Source organism: Barbus barbus, assembly GCF_936440315.1.
Source record: "Barbus barbus genome assembly, chromosome: 21".
In the NCBI taxonomy this organism is placed as follows: domain Eukaryota; kingdom Metazoa; phylum Chordata; class Actinopteri; order Cypriniformes; family Cyprinidae; genus Barbus; species Barbus barbus.
The window spans coordinates 21,154,871-21,168,024 of NC_136749.1; the positions used below are offsets into that span (position 1 = coordinate 21,154,871).

Consider the following 13,154-nt stretch of genomic DNA (forward strand, 5'->3'; position numbering starts at 1 on the left):
TTTTCGAATACACTGGCAAAGTTTTTCCATTCTTTGCTTCTTTTGAAAAGTTCATAAAACCTTTGCAGCAGTATACTGTTAGCCAGCCACGCTGTTGAGAGCAGAGTTTAAATTAATATGTAAATATGTGTAGCGTGCCTTCCTCTCAATAACAAAATAAACACATTACCAAAATGTCAGCAAAATCAGCAGTTAAGAAAGCATCTGTTCATAGTGATATGATGCGTGGATATGCTTGCACCAGTTGTCATGTTTATTTATATAGCACTTTATACAGTAGGTTGCAGATGTACAGCATTAAATATGAAATAAACGGTGTTAGTAGCTGCGTTTCCATCCACCTATTTTTACGCGCATTTTGGAATATCACAAAAAAAAAAAAAAAAAAAAAACACACGCTGGATGGAAACGCCAGGATGCTCATAAATTCTAAAAATGCGCATTAAAAAAAACATATGCGCAGATTTGAGTAGTGCGCATAAGCTACGATGGAAACACATTTACCAAATAAATTCCTCCATGCGCATCGAAAAAGTCATGTGACTTTGCGCTATGAGACAGGATAACTTGACTAACTAGCGGACCGATCTGGTTCACAGCATCTATATGTCGTTATGGTCATTCTAAAATGCCTGAGGAAAGTCTGTCAGTCATCAAAGTATTTCTGTATAATTACTGTCTTACATGACTGCGTTCCCAAACAGCAGCATCCACCTCCGAGAGTAATGACCGCATTTGTCACGTCTGCTCGTTCTGAGGTGCAATTTATGTCATTCATGAAAATTATTATATTCAATGGCTTCTCCTATATTCTTAGTGATATTAAGTGCCACAGTTTTTCCAGGAAGTGACGATTTTGTTCTCTTTGACTCGTTGGATGGAAACGGTGGTTTATTCGCATATGTTTTATGCGATATTCCAGTTTTGCGCATAAGTTTAATTAAAATCTTTGGATGGAAGCATAGCTAGTGTTGCTTTCAATTAGAATTACAACTTCCATTACTACTATAAAGCCCCTCTCAAGTGTGTTGATGTTTTTAAATCGCATCTGACCTAGATGGACTGAAGAAGAAATGTTTCCAATGTCAAAGAAGGCAGAGCCGCACCTACCCATTATGTAATCGCCACTGACTAATGGTAGTTCAAAGATGTTCACTATCAATTTCTGAGTGAAAATTGTTTCAATGTAAATCCAACACCATATTTGTTTCATTGTAGGATAGAGGTGTGTAGAAGCATCTGATTGTAAGAACTGATTGATAATGAACTAGTTGATTATTATTATTTATTTTTTTTCTCAGAACTGATGCAATTAGCATGGCCAAAGATATTTTTGCTGAAAAGTTGCATGGCTAAATTTATGATTCACATACATTTTAGATTCACTGTATGTAAAGTAAAACATCTCAAATGTTTTTGTTTTAATTTTGATGATTAGAGCTTACAGCTCATGAAAGTCAAAAATCAGTCTCTCAAAATATTAGAATATTTACATTTGAGTTTCAATTAATGACCATTTATGATCCAGAAGACGAACATCGACGCCCTCCACAAAGAGAGCAAGTCACAGAGGGTAATTACTGAAAGGTGTGGCTCTTCACAGAGTGCTGTATCAAAGCATATTAAATGCGAAGTTGACTGGAAGGAAGAATTTTGGTAGGAAAAGGTGCACAAGCAACAGGGATGACTGCAAGCTTGAGAATACTGTCAAGCAAAACTGATTCAAACACTTGTGAGAGCTTCGCAAGGAGTGGACTGAAGCTGGAGTCAGTGCATCAAGAGTCACCACGCTTAGACGTCTTCAGGAAAAGGGCTACCAAGCCACTTCTGAACCAGAGACAACGTCAGAAGCGTCTTACCTGGGCTGTGGAGAAAAAGAACTGGACTGTTGCTCAGTGGTCCAAAGTCCTCTTTTCAGATGAAAGTAAATTTTGCATTTCATTTGGAAATCAAGGTCCCAGAGTCTGGAGGAAGAGTGGAGAGGCACAGAATCCATGTTGCTTGCAAAAGTCCAGTGTGAAGTTTCCTCACTCAGTGATGATTTGGGCTGCCATGTCATCTGCTGGTGTTGGTCCACTGTGTTTTCTGAAGTCCACAGTCAACGCAGCCATCTACCAGGAAATCTTAGAGCACTTCATGCTTCCTTCTGCTGGCAAGCTTTATGGAGATGCTGATTTCATTTTCCAGCAGGGCTTGGCACCTGCCCACACTGCCAAAGATACCAAAAGCTGGTTCAGTGACCATGGTGTTACTGTGCTTGATTGGCCAGCAAACTCGCCTGACCTGAACTATTGCCAAGAGGAAGATGAGAGACACCAGACCCAACAATGCAGATGACCTGAAGGCCGCTATTAAAGCAACCTGGGCTTCCATACCTCAGCAGTGCCACAAACTGATCAACTCCATGCCACGCCGAATTGAGGCAGTAATTAAAACAAAAGGAGCCCCTACCAAGTATTGAGTACATATACAGTAAATGAACATACTTTCCAGAAGGCCAACTATTCACTAAAAATGTTTTTGTATTGGTCTTATGAAGTATTCTAATTTGTTGAGATAGTGAATTTGTGAGTTTTTGTTAAATGTGAGCCTAAATCATCACAATTAAAAGAACCAAAGACTTAAACTACTTCAGTCTGTGTGCATTGAATTTATTTAATACACGAGATTCACAATTTGAGTTTTACTGAAATAAATGAACTTTTCCACGACATTCTAATTTATTGAGATGCACCAGTATATAGTCCAACTTTTAAAAAGTGTTTCAAAATGATGTGTTCTCTTCCAATCTGTTGCGCGTCATTCAGCTGTTTTAATGCAAGATGATGTCGTATGTGTCCAGTTAAATAATATAAATGCTTTAGTTGGTCAGACTAAGTCAGACTAAGGTCCAAGCTAAGTTTTGACGCAAACGCTAGAAAATACGTACAAACAAATGCATAGCATACCTGATGATGAGATTTACGTGGCATACACTGTGTGCATACCTTAGCGTATGCATAATAATCCAAGTATACTTTGGGCAAATTAAGCCTGTAGCTTTATAATACAAATCTGCTGTAGTTTGATTATAGCAGCGCATGTAAACGTAACTTGTACTTCGTAGATTTTGAAATTACGTAGTTTCTTCCATCCCTAGTAAGACCGCAAGGGATGTAGGGAGGAGGAATGTGTGTGAGGGTTAAACAGACAGTGAGTGTCTGTCTCTGACTGCTGAGCTTAGCCGTGGTCAAGTACCTCGCGCTCTTTCACTCACTCACTCACTCACCCACCCACCCACCCACACCTCTCCAATATTCAAGGAAGAAGTTAGGCCAGGCCAAGCGTGAAGACACATGCAGATACACATGTTTTCAGGGAGAAAAGGACAAGAGGCGGAGAAGTCTTAGAGATTTTGGATCGGCTTTCCTTGGGGTAGAGAATCTAATTTCTGTATGACGTTGAAGTCAAGTCCTGGTTGTCAGCACTCAGATTCTGGGAAATTGTATACATTTGACCCTAAGAGCAACAAGATAAGACAGTTTAAAATATCACAGTACAACAGTGTAGACCTGAAAGAGCCGAGCGTACTCCTCCCGTTCAATACGATCCATTTCAGACAATACATAATTATGCAAGTAATCCGCAAACATCGGACAAAAGCCCATCAGACAAATGACTTTGCACTCCAGCGAATCTCACAACTGTGGCTAATTTAAATAACTGAAACGTTACTTCTGGGTAACGTTGTGACAGTAAACAAAGTCAGTCTGGAAGATGTTCCAAAGTTCATCAATCCAAAAACAACCCTGTTGGATTGAATTCTGTCCTTGAACCAAAATATTTATATGCAGACTACATAAGGGTCAACTGAGCAAGAGAACTAGTCACTGGTATAATGCAATCTGCAAATAAATCTTTAGGAATGCAAAACTAAACTAACCAAAAAAAAAATTCAGTCAAATTCACACCACTTTAAAAGTTCTACATTAAAATTTCTTTACATATAAAACACCAATAACCCTTTAAAGTCTGGCTAAAAATTGACAATAAAAAAGCAGAGTTTAAGCAGTCCTGCTTAAAGGAATTTAGGAATGTTTTAATGATGAATTTGTTTATTACAAACACGTAGCTTTTCGCTTTTTTGTGATGCTTTGATCAGCTGTTTGGATGGCACCCATAAACCGCAGAGGATTCAATGGTGAGTAAGTGATGTAATGCTAAATTTCTCCAAGATGTAGAGGAGTTTGTTTCCTCACTGGAACAGATTTGGAGTAAATTTCCATCAGTCTTTCATTTTTGGAACTATTTCCTTTAATTTTAAGTTGTTACAGCTTAGTTGGTTGTCACTACACTGCAGAAACTGTGACAATTCTACTTTTGCCAATAGGAGTTTTTGGGTACAGCCTAGGACAGCCTCTGACAAACGGGAGCCATTTGATGTCTTGAAACTGTGCAGGACAAAATAAGAACCTTTAAAAGAACACCAATAAAAAAAACATTAGTAATAAAAAGAACAAGGGACCTGAGGGAAGTGTGAGGAATTATTGCTCCTACTTCATTAACTCCCAAGCTATAATTCCTGATCTACGTCTGCCTGCTTTAATAAACATGCAACACAAAATATAGAAAGCAATGATGTGTTATTGTTTAGGCTGTCATTAGTTTTGGCCATGCCCATAGTTATTTGCATTACATGAGCTGGCCATCCTTGCCAGTACCAGACAAGGAAATGCAATCCTCATCAGCAGTGGTAGCCAACAGTCCCCTGGGATCAAGCCAGACGATGTTCAACACAACTGCACAGCGCAAACACAAACACCTGACCCAAATTTTGCACAATAAGACACTGCTAAATGATACAACTAAAGGGTTGTGCACAGAATGATGCAATTTATGAGCCATTTTCAAGGCATAATGCAAACTCACCCTAATTGCACTCCAAATGTTTTCTGTTGTTCATTTGCATAAGGTTTAACTTTTCAAAACGTTTTCCACAGTGGTGGGCATGCCCACAATGCATCACCAATGTCCTCTTATGTCGCTAACTCTCAGTGAAGATGAATGACTTCCGTTCACTTTGTCAGACCAACATATGAACAACAGTCACGTTGAAACTTTTAAGATTGCAATCATTTGAAATTTTACAGCCTAAATGCTAATAATAAAACACAGACTAAAATGGAAGATCAACAAACGGCCTTAAAAGGATAGTTCACCCAAAATTGAAAATGCTTCCATTAATTTCTCACCCTCATGTCATTTCAAACCCGCAAGACCTTTGTTTATCTTTGGAACACAAATTAAGATATTTTTTATGAAATCTCAACTACCACGTTAAGTGCCCAGAAAGGTAGTAAGGACAGTTAAAATAGTCATAGACATAATTTTATGAAGGTATGAGAATACTTTTTGTGCACAAAGAAAACAAAAATAATGACTTTTTTTCAACAATTTCTTCTCTTCCGTGTCAGTCTTGGATGTGTGTTCACGAGAGTACCACAACAATAGCTTCATAAAATTATGGTTGAACCACTGATGTCACATTGACTATTTTAACCATGTCCTTACAACCTTTTTGGGTCTTGAATGTGGTGGTTGGATTGCTCTCTATGTAGGGTCAGAAAGCTTTCGGATTTCATCTTAATTTCATCTTAATTCATCTAACGGGTTTTACAACATGAGGGCAAGTAATTAATGACAATTTTCATTTTTGGGTGAACTATCCCTTAAACATATTATCAAGACTGAACCAAACAAACAAAAAAAAATCTTCCAACACAATACAAAAACTATAAAGTGAAAATATGCCTTCAAACACTCTGAAACCCCAAAGATCGACACAAAATCTCATTAATGTTATGCATTGTGAAGCTAAAGCCGTTGACTTGTTAAAGTACGATGCACAGAGAGTGGTTGGAATGTGGATAGTAAAGTGTGTGTCTGCACCCAAACTGGTATGTGGGACTGTTGTGGAAGGACTAATGATTAACCCACTGCAGCTGTGGGCACAGTGCTTCACAGCAAAGTGTGTAGTAACTGTGGGTAAATGTCATCTATTGGGGTAGACTGACCAAAAGTGGAATAAATTTATAAAGGCAACAGAAAAAGGCAAGTGGTGATGCATGTAATACACAACATGCAAATACAGTAGGGTCCAAAATCCACACAAATTAGATGTTTATTATATATTATATTATTTGCTGAACAAAATATTGTGCAATATCTTCTCATTTAACATAAATTAGATGTTAAATATGGTAAATTCATTACAATTTATATTATTTATCATCTCATATATCAGCTTATCTTCAATGGAAGCCAGTGTTGTCATTGTTAACTAAAACTAAAGCTATTAAAAACTGTTTTTGTTAACTGAAAGTTGAAATACTAAAACTATTTTATTTTTTATTTTTTAAAAAGCAGAAAAATAAAAGTAAAAGTAAATAGAAAAGTAAAAGCTAATTACATTTTCTTTAAAAACAATAATATAAAATATATTTTATCATTGAATTAAAATGTAAAACAGTTTTAGCTTAGTTCTCAGATTTTGGGCCCAACTCTATATGTGCTTCTCCAGCAGCAGGAAAGCTTTCATAAACAGGCCAACATGAGGGAGGTGCCAGACTACAGATGATGGTGACAATCACCTCCTGTTCTCTTGCTATTACGTTACACCAGAGGAATCACATTCTTTTGGAAGCAAAAAACTGAAGGTTGTCATTTCCTGCTCCTGAAAACAAGAGCTAAATTCTCAGCACTGGTGCATGTGAAAGTTAGAGGAAAAAATGAGAGCCCTGTGATCAGTGGATCTCCAGGAGCTTTGCTACTCATCAGGCAGTAAATCAAAGAGTGGGGAGTGAGCGTTCAGGTGTCATTTTTCCCCGTGGCATGGCAAACACCATGGGCGACGAGGGATATCAGGCTCATTCACTGTGGAATTATAGCACCTGCCCTTTCCAGACATTCCCATTCATTTCTCCTCTCTTCGCAGGCTGCCGTACATCACTGAAGGTCCCTCAGTAGGGAACAATGGTGTGATGACTGGGCATTTAATCAGTTTGGGTTGTTTAAGATAACGGCTAAGTTCTTATCTTTCTGCAATAACATACCTGACAGGATGGTGAGTCTGTTTTCCTACTGTGCTGCTGATACGGTGTCCCTAAAGAACACTTTCCTGCATTTCAGATATTTGGAATATAAACCATTGCAAACCACCCAGCAGGTTGTATATTAACCACCCAGAGTCCATATTTAGAGGGCTACTGTGGAATTACATTTTTTTCAGTTTATGCAAATTGCATCAAGAATTCAGAATTTTGAATATTATTGCACTTCTATGAAAATGTAATGGCTCTCTCTATCAGAAGACAGAAAAATTTAATACAATATTAAAATGACAGATTATATTATAACTTTTACTGTCTACTGCAATACAGAAATTTGCATTTAAATAAGGTAAAATGTGTTAAAGTTAAGTGTACTCTAAATTTCCACACAATTTCTTTTCATTCACACTGACCAAATTTGATAATGTTGCAATATCATTCTGCTTGGTAAAAACTGGTCAAAAATCATGATAAACAATTCATTAACTGCAATATTATGTACAGCGATAGTTTTTAACGGTAAGAAAATGATAAAACATGATCATTAAAACTAAAATCTTAAGAAAACATTTTTGTTTCCTGAAACTATATAAATGTTAACTTAACTGACTATATTTTATCTAGTTGCCAATGCAACATTTCGCCTTTTCATTTAAGTTCCATAACAACTAAAACTAAATAAACTGAAACTAAATGAAAAATTGAGTGTACATAAATATATAAAAAATAATGACAAAACAACAAATTTACTATAACTTTAACTAAAATTAAAGTGAAACCAGACAAAAAAAAAAAAAAAAAAAAGTAATCTAATTAAAAATATTAACAGAACTTTAATAGAATATAAATAATACTAAAATAACACTGCTGTTATTTATCTAAAGCATCAAAAAAAAATTAAAACCACTGGACTAAAGCATTACAAAATGAGCCAGAATAGTTAATAAAAGAACATGCAAGTTCACAATGATTTGTAGAACTTTATAAACGATGGACCTGCTAAAAATTAAATAATCAGTGTCAAAACCAGATTTTTTTTCTGGCCAGCAAAGTTTTAGGAATTGTTAAATTGAGGAATTTAACTCTGCATTCAAGCAACATTTGTGCCAAGTATTGAAGATTTGTGCCGAGTATTTTTACTGTAGCACATCTTAGGTAGAGAAAGCCTGTTCTAAGTAAAAAAAAAAAAACACCTTGCTAAAAGAGTGTGGGCAGAGGAGAAGCAAGCGGTGAACTTGATGTCCAACTGGTGCGTTTATGTTTGTGAATATGTTTGAGGATAAGGTGAAAAGGAGAAAAGAGAAGCCGTGAGGGCTCATAAGGACAAGGCACTAGGCACATACTGTGATAATGGCCAGTGAGCTCTTCCTCATGCCATCCGCCGCTGATGGTGCCCGTGTGGCATGCTGGCATCAAACAAAGGACATTAACATCAGCAGAAAACGTTATTATTTTTCCTCATAGTGTGAATTTCAATGCCATTGTTTTACTGAGACCAATCTTTCATGTCCTCCATTTTACATGTGAAAGAAAGCCTGAGAAATCTTCCAAGAAGAAATTCCACCAACATCTCATTAGTCTGATGGTTAGAGCACACCACAGGTGCTGCGGTGTCCTGCCTAACGAGGAAAGCAATGGTCATTAAAGATTCTCTAACACTTACCAGCGACACACGGCCGTTAACCTCGGCAACCTCCGTGGATTTCAAGAGAGTTTGACTATGAAAGTTACAAATGGCATCTCAGGTCCTACACTCCAGTGGTTTGAGTCTTACCTCTCAAATAGGTTCTTCAAGGTATCTTGGAGAGGTGAGGTTTCCAAGTCGCAACATCTAACTACTGGGGTACCTCAGGGCTCAGCTCTTGGACCATTTCTCTTCTCTGTCTACATGGCATCACTAGGTTCTGTCATTCAGAAACATGGCTTTTCATATCACTGCTATACTGATGACACTCGACTCTACCTCTCATTCCATCCTGATGATCCGACGATAACTGCTCACATCTCAGCATGTCTAACAGACATTTCTTGCTGGTAAAGGATCATCACCTTCAACTCAACCTTGCCAAGACAGAACTGCTTGTGGTTCCATCAAACCTATCGTTTCATCACAATTTCACCATCCAGTTAGGCTCATCAACCATAACTCCTTAAAAAAAAAAAACAGCCAGAAACCTTGGAGTTATGATTGATGATCAGCTGACTTTCTCAGACCACATTGCTAAAACTGCCTGTTCCTGCAGATTTGCTTTATTCAACATCAAGAACATCAGGCCCTTTCTTTCGGAACATGCTTCACAAATCCTTGTTCAAGCTCTTGTTCTGTTCAGGCTGGACTATTGCAATGCTCTCTTGGCAGGTCTTCCAGCCAGTTCTATCAAACCTTGACAATTAATCTAGAACATGGCAGCAATATTAATTTTTAATGAGCCAAATAGAATACACGTCACACCTCTGTTTATCAATTTGCACTGGCTACCAATAGCTGCTCGCATAAAATTCAAGGCATTAATGTTTGCCTACAAAAACAAAAATGTTTTGCCCACTGGCTCTGCACCCCTTTACCTAAATTCATTACTTCAGACGTATATGCCCTCTTGAAACTTGCATTCTGCAAGTGAACTTTATTGTGCCATCCCAAAGAGGCACAAAATCACTTTCAGGGACTTTTAAATTAAATGTTCCGTCCTGGTGGAATGACCTGCCCAACTCAATCTGAGCAGCTGAGTCCTTAGCCATCTTCAAGAATCGGCTAAAACACATCTCTTCCATCATTATTTGACCCTCCAACTCTGGCACTTTCTAATCTAATTCTATTCTTGAAAAAAAACGACAAACTTGTCCCTTTTAGACTTACTATATTCAATTACTGCTTGTTTTCTTTAAGAAAAAAAAGAAAAAAAACTAACTAGCTTTTCTAATCTTTTTGTATACCATCTATTTGTTTTCTTTTTATTTATTATACAATTAACAAAAGCAAAAAAGGTCTCTAACACTAGATTGCCCTATTCTTTTTCTGTTCTGTTTTCTTTTTATTTATTATATAATACTATAAAACTTGCTACGGGTACTGCGTTAAGCTAACTGAGACTTGTTATAGCACTTGCATATCATTGCTCTTTTGTTGATTTTGATTGCTTCCATTGTCTCTTTTACAAATTTTGGTCACTATGAGCTGCTTTTTTCTTGTTATAGCACTTGCATATCATTGCTCTTTTGTTGATTTTGATTGCTTCCATTGTCTCTTTTACAAATTTTGGTCACTATGAGCTGCTTTTTTCTTAACAGCATACAAGTTAAGAATGACATGAAGGGGAGTAAATAAATGACAGAACTATTCATCTAAGTGTTATAAATATTTTCCATGATCACACCTGAAAGTTTGCTCACATCAGCTAGCAACACACTTTATTCAGTCACTGTTGCCAAAAAGTCACTTAAAAATATTTAAAATTGAAAACAAGTATTCATAATGAAAATGAAAAGTGGTCTAACTTAATGCACTGCATATAGTGTCATACAGAAACAATGAGTTATTTAGTCTCTAGTCCATTTAAGAAAGATTAAAGCTTAAAACAAAATGTATTCTTTAATGCAGACTGCAGTGTACTGCACTCCAAATTACCAAGCTAAAAGCAACCTTTTCTCCTGGGTATCAGAAAAACAAACTGTTCCTCTTTACAAAAGTCTTGCTTATGATATATTCAAACAATTGTGACAATATGGTAAATAAAAAAGGAAAGAGGCCAACACCATTCCTCCCTTCAGATTTTGCTCAAGCACTAGTTCAAGCAATAACACATCTCAGTCGCTGAGTTCTTCGTTTTGTGCTGATACACTCAAAAATAATATCATTAAGCTCTCCCTCCTCACCAGTACACACTGCATTAAATGAAACTAGCTCTAGCCAAGTGTGTCTGAGGCAAACAAAGCCAAGTATTTCATGTTACTTGATATAATGGAAACTTGTTTGCATCACATTAAAGAGTTGACTCGAAACAAAACCAGCCGGAATCAAACGCTGACATCAAGAACAGTGCATATGGAACATACTGTTCAAATGCATGATAACACTGACACCGGCAAAACTGAGTGAATGAACTTTAATGGTTCAGAATTAAAACATGTCTTTCATCCGAGGATATGAATCATCTGGTTGACAACTGATAACCATTATTATATCATCACAATATGAAATAATAACTATGACACAGCTAACCTTCCAGATTATACCATTACTTTTTAAACCAATGTTGATTTTAAAGTCACAATGAAATGGAAGTACTTTTCTTCCTTATTGTGACACAGGCTACATAAAATGGATTATTGAAAAAAGTAAAATGTAGGGCAGGAAATTGGTTCTATTCATAAGATTTTGAGATGGGGGCGTAGTATTCAAATGTGGAGGCAGATGAACATGAGCTTGAAGGGGCAGAGTTTTTTCAGACAAAATGATTGGACAAGTTCTACATACATCAACAAATAAAGGCTGTTGTCAGTCTGGAAGGTCCAATTATGACATTTTCATTAAACATTACGAGGTCAAAACATTTCTAAAAAATGAAACCTATACACAGATAGTTCACAATAATATTTATAAAACACAAGGGTGAGTTTTCATAAAATTTCATGCCAATTTTGAACTGTTCCTCACAGAAATCAATCTGAAAAATGGAAATGAGCTTTTAAAATAATAGTTCTCCTAAATTTTACTGAGCCTCATGTTGTTCCAATCCAGTATGACTTTATTTAATGAGATGTTATGAGCAACGACATCCTCACTTTCACTTGCAATGGAAGTGGATGGTGGCTGAGGCTGTCAGTCCCTAACATCCTGCCTCTGCTCATCTCGCTTTGTGTTCCACGGAAGAAAGTCATTCGAGTTTGGAACAACATGAGGGTGAATAATTACAGATATATAGAGTTTTTGAGTGAACTACCCCTTTAAGCATCTCTTTTCTATGAGCAAACGTCCAGTGCTCCCTGTATACCCCACACTCAGGGGACTCCGTCTATGTTCTGTCATTTCCAAGAATTAGGAAAGAGCGTCAGATTCCTGCGGCGTGTGGTTTGCCGTGTTACTCTAATGTAGCAAAACGTTATTCTTGGCTGACCGTCGGGACAAAACCATGGGCTCAAAATGTGATCTTGCGCTACATTTCTCAACTTGTTTGAACAATCCAGACAGCTGATTATATATATATTGATATATATATTGTGCCGCATTGTTTACAGGAAGTCAATCTTCATATTTAACATATAAAAAGTGTAAACAGCTTCCACGAATTTCACTTAAGAGAGTAATTCCTGCAAAACGCCACGTCTAAGTTTTACTAACAGACTTCATAAAATGTTATTCCTGCCGAATCAAGACATTAAAGAAAAATACTTACTAAATATGCTTACTAATCAATCTCGACTAAGACGAATATGTAAAACACAAAACTATTACACGCTAGACCATACCTGACACAGCTGTTGGCGTTGCTGTGGCCATTTACTCTCCAGGGCAGCGTGCCGTGGTCCGCATCCCATCGCTTGTCAAACGGAATCGCTGCTGACGCCTCTCTCGGCGTTATTTGGACGCTCGCGAGCCAACAGGGCTTCCCCTCCTGCTTGTCAAACTGGAAGCGCAATCATACATTCAGCTGATCAGCTCAACAACAACAGCGACAGTGTCGCGCATCGCAAACAGTTCACACCGCGACGCCCCGAGGGCCCCGCCTCCTCCCATACTCTCGCAGTTCTAGGGTTGATTAATAATCATGAGGTAGTATACTTCCGCGACGCTCATTGGCCGAAGAAAGTACCTTAATTTTTAGCTCCCTCCTCGCTGTCAGCCACTGTGAGGTGACGTCATGGAACATTCCAAAAATTCCTTGTCCCGGTATTCTTCATTTCAAGGGGACCCTGCAAAAGTTGTTGTGTGTTGATATTATTAACAATCAATATTCCTGGTTTGTCTGCTTTCTCATATATTTTTGTATATAGGCCTATTACTATTTTAAATGGACAGTTTACCCAAAACTAAAATTCTGTCATCATTTAGGCTACTCACCCGCATGT

General features: G+C 37.4%; 1 protein-coding gene across 1 annotated transcript in view; it reads right to left on the reverse strand.

Annotated features, from left to right (window-relative positions):
- LOC306887493 (transcription factor HIVEP3-like) overlaps positions 1-12,810 on the reverse strand; it is a 66,087-nt gene extending 53,277 nt beyond the window's left edge. The window contains exon 1 of the mRNA XM_079445252.1: positions 12,555-12,810. The gene's annotated coding sequence lies outside the window, so the exon portion shown is untranslated. The remainder of the gene's footprint in view (positions 1-12,554) is intronic.
- Between the last annotated feature and the right edge of the window lie 344 nt (positions 12,811-13,154).